Source organism: Prinia subflava, chromosome 2 (assembly GCF_021018805.1).
Source record: "Prinia subflava isolate CZ2003 ecotype Zambia chromosome 2, Cam_Psub_1.2, whole genome shotgun sequence".
Taxonomy (NCBI): Eukaryota; Metazoa; Chordata; class Aves; order Passeriformes; family Cisticolidae; genus Prinia; species Prinia subflava.
Genome location: NC_086248.1, coordinates 68,460,649 through 68,468,612, shown reverse-complemented (window position 1 = coordinate 68,468,612; position 7,964 = coordinate 68,460,649).

Genomic DNA, 7,964 nt, shown 5'->3' with positions numbered 1-7,964 from the left:
CCCCTAAGCCTTCTTTTCCCAAGACTGAAGATTGCAATTTTCTCAGACTTTTCTCAAGTGACAGATTTTCCTTTCCTTCGGTCATCTTTGCGACCCTTCTATGGACCCTACTACATTCTCTGAAACTAATATTTGTTGCTACCGTAGTGCCCATTGTGAATTCCAGTGAGTTAAGAGGAAATGACTCAACATCTCTTCTGTTCCTTGCACTGTAAAATAAGCTGTTATGTTAATCCTCCTGTCAGGTGGATTTGAGACAAACATACAGATACCTGGAAAGGAGAGGCTTCAAAAACACAAATCCACGTAAGCTATCCCCTGTCTTAGATACTGTCTAGATGTTGTGCATGCCTCTTCCTCACTCATCAGACAATTTAGATTTCACTCACCATACCTTTGACACTGGACTTGTGCCGCTACCTTAGCTGTGACTTTCTGGATATGCTTCCTTGCCCTTTTCACAGCAGTTTTCTTTTCAAGCATCAGAAATGTACATCATGTAACTACTTAAAGCTACTATCTGACCATTTTAAAATATATTTTTTCAACAGATTTTTAAGACTTATTTAGAAGAAGAGGAATAAAAGTTAAGTTTTTATGTTATTTCTATGTCTTTCAAACATATACAAAAGAGACAGAAAGTATTGGTTTTCTGGATGTGTAATTTTAAAATAAAATCTTAAAATAAAGTGCAATTTAAAAATTATTCACTAACGAAATTCTAGAATTTCTCTTTTTTTTCCCAGAAAATTATTTCTTCTCAGTTAATTCAGGATAATTTAAATATAAACTCCTTATGAGATTTAAGTATGTATTTGTACATCAAAAACTTCTAAACAGAACAGGATTAACAAAAACTCCCTATAAGAGATAAATAGATCAGCCAATGGAGATTTGAATCATTAAAGATGCAATAAATAGATGTTCATCATGAGATATATAGCTCAAAAAACAAATTACTTCAAGACTTTGATTATAATGCCTTGTGTACCTAAATTTTCTTACAATGAATTAATGGATTTCTGCCTGAAGCAAGGTGTTCAGTTCTGGGCTGATAGATTCCTTTAAAATCCCAGCCCAAAAAATCCTTCTTCTTGCTTTCTATTCTCTTTTTTTTTCAGAACAAAAAAAATTAATGGTACAGAAGAAGAGAGGAGCTAGCTTCCTAATTTAGCACTGACTTGGCAACTTTTAGAGACTTTTCTACATTTGGAAGGATGTCACCAAATAGTGACTGTTAGAACTGTTAGAAACTAATACTTTTTTCTCTTGTGATCAAATGGTCAGACTGGGTGGTGCATCAATCCTGGATGGTGGTCTGGCTTTCCCCTTGTCACTGTCCTGGCACCTGTCTCTGTACTTTGGAGAAATCTTTAAGAATGGGACTATTTCCGTACATGCTTTATTAAGTGCAGTGTCGGTAAAGTACAATTGCAGCACTGTTACACTATAATTTCATTCATGGTCTGCACACATGTCTGCAAGTGTCAAGAGGAAAGCCTGTGCCTAGTGCTGTTCTCTGCTCCCCAGCACAATCTGCAACAAACATTTTCTGTTCAGCTACGTCTCCACAACAGACACTCTGTCTGAGCAAAGACACTCTCTGAGCATGAATTAGGTTACCCTCGGTACGACAAGCAATTTATTGATCCAGTCCCTGATAGATATCCTTTTGACTCAATTTTTACCTACTGTTAGCAAGCCATAGAGCTTTAAAGGGAAAATTCAATAACTGCTGTTCCTCTTGGGTACTGTGTATCTGGACAACCTAGAGCTTTAAAAGCATACAAACTTGTAAGAGGAGTCCTACTCTGCACGGGGGGAAAATGCCATTAAAAAAAAACAGAGAGAAAGTGGTACCTTGCATCTTTGGGAAGATCAGGATTTAAATCCTTGCTTTTTCTGACACAAATCTGAGAGAAAATTTTAAGCAGCGTGCCAATCTGTCACCATCAGGTTGTAAGCTTTTTTTTCCCCCATATTTCAAAGAAAAGAAGGACCTGTGTCACTCTCTGCATAAAACAACAACAACAATAATAAAAAAAAAATTAAAAAAAAAAAATCCCTGAAATCTTAGAAATATTCCCAGCTTTAAGATGTATATCTACTATTGGTATTTTCCTTTGGAAAAAGTATTCTTCAAATGAACAATGCCTTGATTTATAATGACAATCCGTTTATCAAGGTTTTGTTACACCAGGAGGATTTCTGCTTTTCTGTTTGCTTTAAAGTGAGGCTAACACACTTTTGAAAACCTTTGTGCCATGCCAGTGAGGTGTATTAGGCAGGGATTGGGAGCAGAGCCTCCCTTTTCTGTATTCACCTTTCTTTTTTCTCCTCTCCCCTTGCCTAGGTGTACCCTTTCTTCCAGCATTGCTTAGGAAATAAATGTTCCTGTTCTTTCTTCATTCAGAAGATTAGGACTTCTAATCTTCCTCTAAGACGTGTGACAGGTTGGACTTGGGCCCGCGTGCCCCTCTGCAGGGGCTGGCTCTGGCACTGCTGTCAGCGTGCCGCCGTTCACGTTCGTGCTACCTGCCGCACTTCTTGTGAGCAACCATTTGGCCTCTCTCCATGCAGCTTTCCTGGCTTTCATGCCAGTTAAACAAACAATAACTACTTTCTTTTCCCTCTCCCTTATTGCTTTCTTGTGTTATTGCTGCTTTAGTAATAGCAGGTGAGTGATATTGGCAACAGCCTTCCCGCAAATGCCACAATACTAATTGCTGGCTGCCACAGGACAGTGTAGTGTTCAAATTCCCAGGACTCATTGCTCTAACACAAAACATAAGGACTTCTGTTGAGACCAATACAACACATTAATAAAAAGAACAGTCAGTGACGATAAATAGCTCCAAGTGCCCATTATATAACAGACGTATGCAGGGGGTTGTGACCTCAAATACTCACGTGCACTCAGTGTTTACAAAGAGTTACATCCTTCCACAATAGCAGTAATACAAGGAAGTTTATTTTGTCATGCTCAGATTTCATTAAATAACATCTTCAAGTATAACTTCCCTATCCTCAGTAAAACAAGAAAGCTTTTGTGTATTGCAGCACTAACACAGAATTCAGATGCTGAGGAGCACCTAAATTATAATAAGATTATTGAAAGATTCTATGATTTTAATATGATCTAATACAGAATACGGCAAAAATTATAAGGCAGCATTTGCCAGAATTTTTTCAGCAAAGGCATAATCACCAGAGGAGACACTTGCTATGAAAATCTTACCATAGACTTTGGTGAGGATAAATTATGTGAGTTAACAAAAAAAATGTGATCAGAGTATATTTGATAGATTCAGAACAGGAGTTGAAGTTAAAGAATGACACATAGAGAGAAGGAAAGACTTCAGAGCACCAGGAAAGGAAAAGCCCATATTTAAAGGAATAGAGAGGTAAGAATTTCATTCCAGTTCTACACTTAACCAGCAATATGATGTCAGCATCTCTGACATTTCCTGATGTCTCTGTCAAATTTGGTATAATGATGTGGTAGTTCTCTTGCAGAAAATGCCTATTAAAAATATGCTTTCCACAGTTTTGTTTTGTTTTGTTTTGTTTTGTTTTGTTTTGTTTTGTTTTGTTTTGTTTTGTTTTGTTTTGTTTTGTTTTGTTTTGTTTTGTTTTGTTTTGTTTTGTTTTGTTTTCACTGGAAACAAAAAATCACTGAATCTCCAAACATGTTAAGTAAAATTCCTGAAAATGTAAAAGAAAAAGAAGTTGCAAAAGAATTTTTCCTTTGCATTGTCATCAAGGATTCTCAAGGAATGCTATCACTTTCTGAAAAAAAAAAGACAAAAAAAAAAAGAAAAAAAAAAGGTGTTTGTCAAGAAACACATCCTCCCATTAAAATTAGGTTTTACTAGAAAAACACAGAGCAAATTTAGCCAACCAACACCAGCACATGCCTACTAATCTATCTATCATGAAACAAGAGCTTTCAGCTGACCTGGCGGACTGAAAGACACAGAGCTCCCTGCTGAGGGTACCCTCCATCTCCCTCCAGCCTCTGACCAGCAGCACTCCATACACTTGGATGCATCCATGACAAATCTCCTAAGAATAAACAGATCAAAACAATTTTCTCTTATCAATTACTTAACAGGATTCTTTCAATGACATTCATTTATTTCAATCACTTTGCTTTTAATTAGTCCAAATGACTGTTCACTGCTTTCTCACATAGCTCCCACTACCTCGTGTAAACTGGCAGGGTAGTGACAAGACTGCCTGCCCAGCTGACAAGACAGAATTATTTCTGGATTCCTTCAAACTGTAGCACATAGAATGACACACATCTGACAGGGATGTGATGAACACTCCACAGTTTACAGAATTAACTGGCACAGCTTGGAACAAAATGCACACAGGACACAGACAGCAGATCCTCACAGCCTAAGGTGGGGTCCTTCACCAATAAAGAACACAAAAGTGGCTACAGCATCATGGTCATACATAAGGAGGAAGCACTGAAAGCTGGTGAACAGGGCACAAAGTTCATAGGATGTTCAAAGTCTCTCTGAAATGCCTTCCTAACTCCCTCACTTCCTGATGAAGCCAACAAAATGTGACTGACTTCTCAGTTTCATCACACATTTTTTCTGTTTCAAAGCTAATTCCTTGGGAATTTTACTTTCTGGCTACCTGGAGATTCACATGGCAATGAGTTTATTTTACTAATGAAGGACTGTTTTTTGGTGCTAACTGTTCATCCATGCCTCCTGAAGATGCCTGTAGTTTTCAGGAGTTGGTTTATTTTTGACACAGACAAAATTGGGGTTCCCCTAATATTTTCCTGGCTTCACTGAAACTGAAGTTAGTTTTTGAGACAGACAAGAGAGTGAGTGTTCCCTGCAGCCTTTACACCCTTGGTAAATAAATAAAGCAAAGACAATAATTTATACCCCTCTAAAATAACCTGGTTATTATCTTTTTGTACTCATTATTTGTTCTAATGAATCTAGCCTAAATAAACTCTTATGTCATGGCCACAGCTGAGCAGTTACATCTCTCTCATGCAGAAAAAAATCCTAGATGACTGTGAACTTGCTTCCTGCCTGACTTGCGTAGCCATGTACAGGTAGGTGGATATGATGAGGGATAGTCAAACTTGCTTATAAGGAATTGATCAGTGCCTGCTTGAAACAAGGTGGTCTGCTCTGGGCTCATAATCTCCTTCACTAATATTTCTTATTTTTTCTAAATATATGGCCTAACCATCAAGTCAAGAGACTGATTTCAGGTCTAGTCAGACAAAGCTCTGTCCATGTCTAAAACAGAAAAATGATTGCCTAGTTTTGTGGCCTGGTGTCTGGCCTGATCTACAGCTCTTGCAATGATGATTTTTGAACTGTAGCCCAGCAATACAGATTAAGCAGGGTAATCTGTCGTGACCAAGTATCATTCAGAACTTCCCAGCCATAATTACAAGGCCTCACAGTTCCCCCCAAAACCCCTGCCTTTTCTTTCCTGTTCTTGTTTTCCTCAAACTGAAAAACTAATGGTTCAGAAGAAGTAAGGAGTAGCTTCTTCATTTAGCATTGTACCACTCAGCAGTGTTTAGAGGCTCTAAACTCATCTGCTTGTTATCTCATTGTGCTCATTATTGCTTCTGCTGACTCCAGACTAAATAAACTCTTATGTCATGGCCACAGCTGTCCAGTTACGCCTCTCTCATGAAGAAAAATCCTAGATGACTGTGAGCTTGTTTTCTGTCTGTCATGTGAAGCCATGTATAGGTGTTTATCAATTTTTACTTTTCTAATTTAATATTTTGCACTTGTTTTGGGAAGATATAAATATAGGGAAGCAGAAAGCATTGCAGAAAGATTAAATCACTGGAGAACAGGATAAATCTTTAACAACTCTATGTAATCTATGTAAACTAACTAATCTAGAGCAATTAAATTTATTAGAAATAGCATAGGCCAGTGCTGATAGCTTTTAAAATATTTTTTCTTTATTTTCCATCAAAGGTTACCTTTAATTGCTGCAAACAAAATGAATCACGGGTTCTTTAGGAAAATATTTGTTCTAAAGATGACTAGCTTTTTAGTTAATTTTTTTCTGACTTAAATACTTATTTAGATAACAGAAAAAGTAAACTTTTTAGTCAAAGGCATTATTTAGAAGATAAAATAGACTTACATATACACATTTGGTCACTCAAGATGTTTTGAACACACAAGAATTTTTCAGTTTGGGTCTAGCCCTGAAATGGATGAAACTGAGTTTTGAAAAGCAGTCCTTCATAATGCTTTTAGCTTGTTACAGGTAGTCATGTAAGGGCTTTCCAAGAGTCTCAAATGCTGCCATAACGTCTCTGAACTTCCTTGGCTGCTTGCTAACCAATAAATGTGTTCCAGCAGCGTCTCCCTGGGCCATGCCAGCACCAACAGGACTGAGAGATAATGTGAACAGCCTCTTAAAGGCTTTGGGGTTATGCACAGATGGAAAATCCCAGTCTGAACACAGCTTCAAGATCAGAATAACACCATGTTGGAATAAGCATTTCATTGCTATTAACATCAAATTAATCTTTTTAGAGTAAATAAATCTCTAATTAAATAAGCATATGCATAAGATAAGATACCTAAATGAACTTTGTGATTTTTATCCTGGCTTATTTTTTGCTTCTGGAACATTTCTGGTTTGAGGGTTCCCAATCACATAATTTCCTGTTACCATAACAAAAATGACATCAAATGTGTGCTGCTTATTATGGTTCCTCACATTTGCTAAGCTTTCACTGATTTTATAGTCTCAGTGGGATATTTTTACTGTTCTTGTATAATCCTATACTATTTGACTCCTATAGATTGACTAAATGAATGGACATTGAATAAAAGGGTAGTAGCAAAAGCATAGCAGGAGAAAATGCCACAAATGCAGCCTACTCTGATCATCTCAGAAAACTCTGCATTAAAGGGAGTTGATATTAAAAATGCTGACCTTCAAAGGCTCATCCTTTTATAATTGCCTCCTTTAAGTTTTCTGTAGTATTTGCACCTTGATCCCTGGCAATTTCTTCAGAAGGACTCTCACAAGCCTATGGAATTACACAGTGTATGGTGTACAGCACTAATCTCCTGCCCTCAGATCATATTTATTTGTGTGCGTTTGCGTGGTATAACTTGTACTGTTAGAAGTTCTTCAGATGTGCTTCAAAATCAGAGGTTTTCCAGTTATTCTTCACTCAAGTGAGTACTAAATGTTCTTGCTGTGCCAAAAGATAACAGATCATATTACATTAAATCATTATGTTTACATTTACAGTTAAGGCCAGAATATTACAATGGCACACTAAAGGCTTCAAGGTATAAAGCACTTGAAAAATATTTCTACAGACTCTAAAATTTCATTACTCCTGCTAATACTTCAGGATCCAGGGTTTGCTTTCCTATGGGCTTCCTAAAAGGCTTCTGAAAGGGTCTCTTTCCTTTCTATATGAATTCTGAACACAATAAAGAAGGAAGTTAATCAGTTAATCTGATAACTCCGTGTTTTGTCTTTTTCTATTAACATTCCACATCTAGCCGTCCCTGTCTACTAATATGTAAATCTGGAGTAGTTCTTTTCCTACCTTTTAACTGATCATGATCTCTATGAACTTATGCATTCTTATCAGTATAAATATGTACATTTTAGGCCTTGGCTTCACAAACAATTAAACCAAATATTTACAAAATACACACAATAGAATCCTACATTTGTTAGTGTGATTCATGTTTAACACTAGTGTGTAATAAATCCATGTCTGTGTGGGCATAACCATTTGCTTGCACTTTTTAAAATTCTCAGGATTAAAATGAAAGGAAATTGTAAATCTCTTTTAGAAGTGTTACCCTGATGAAAAATATTTCCTAGAAAAAGTTCTGCATCAAAATTTGAGAAGAGGTTGTTATGAGCAAAAATGAAATGTGTGGGCATTTGTAAATTATGATCAGTCAAATCAC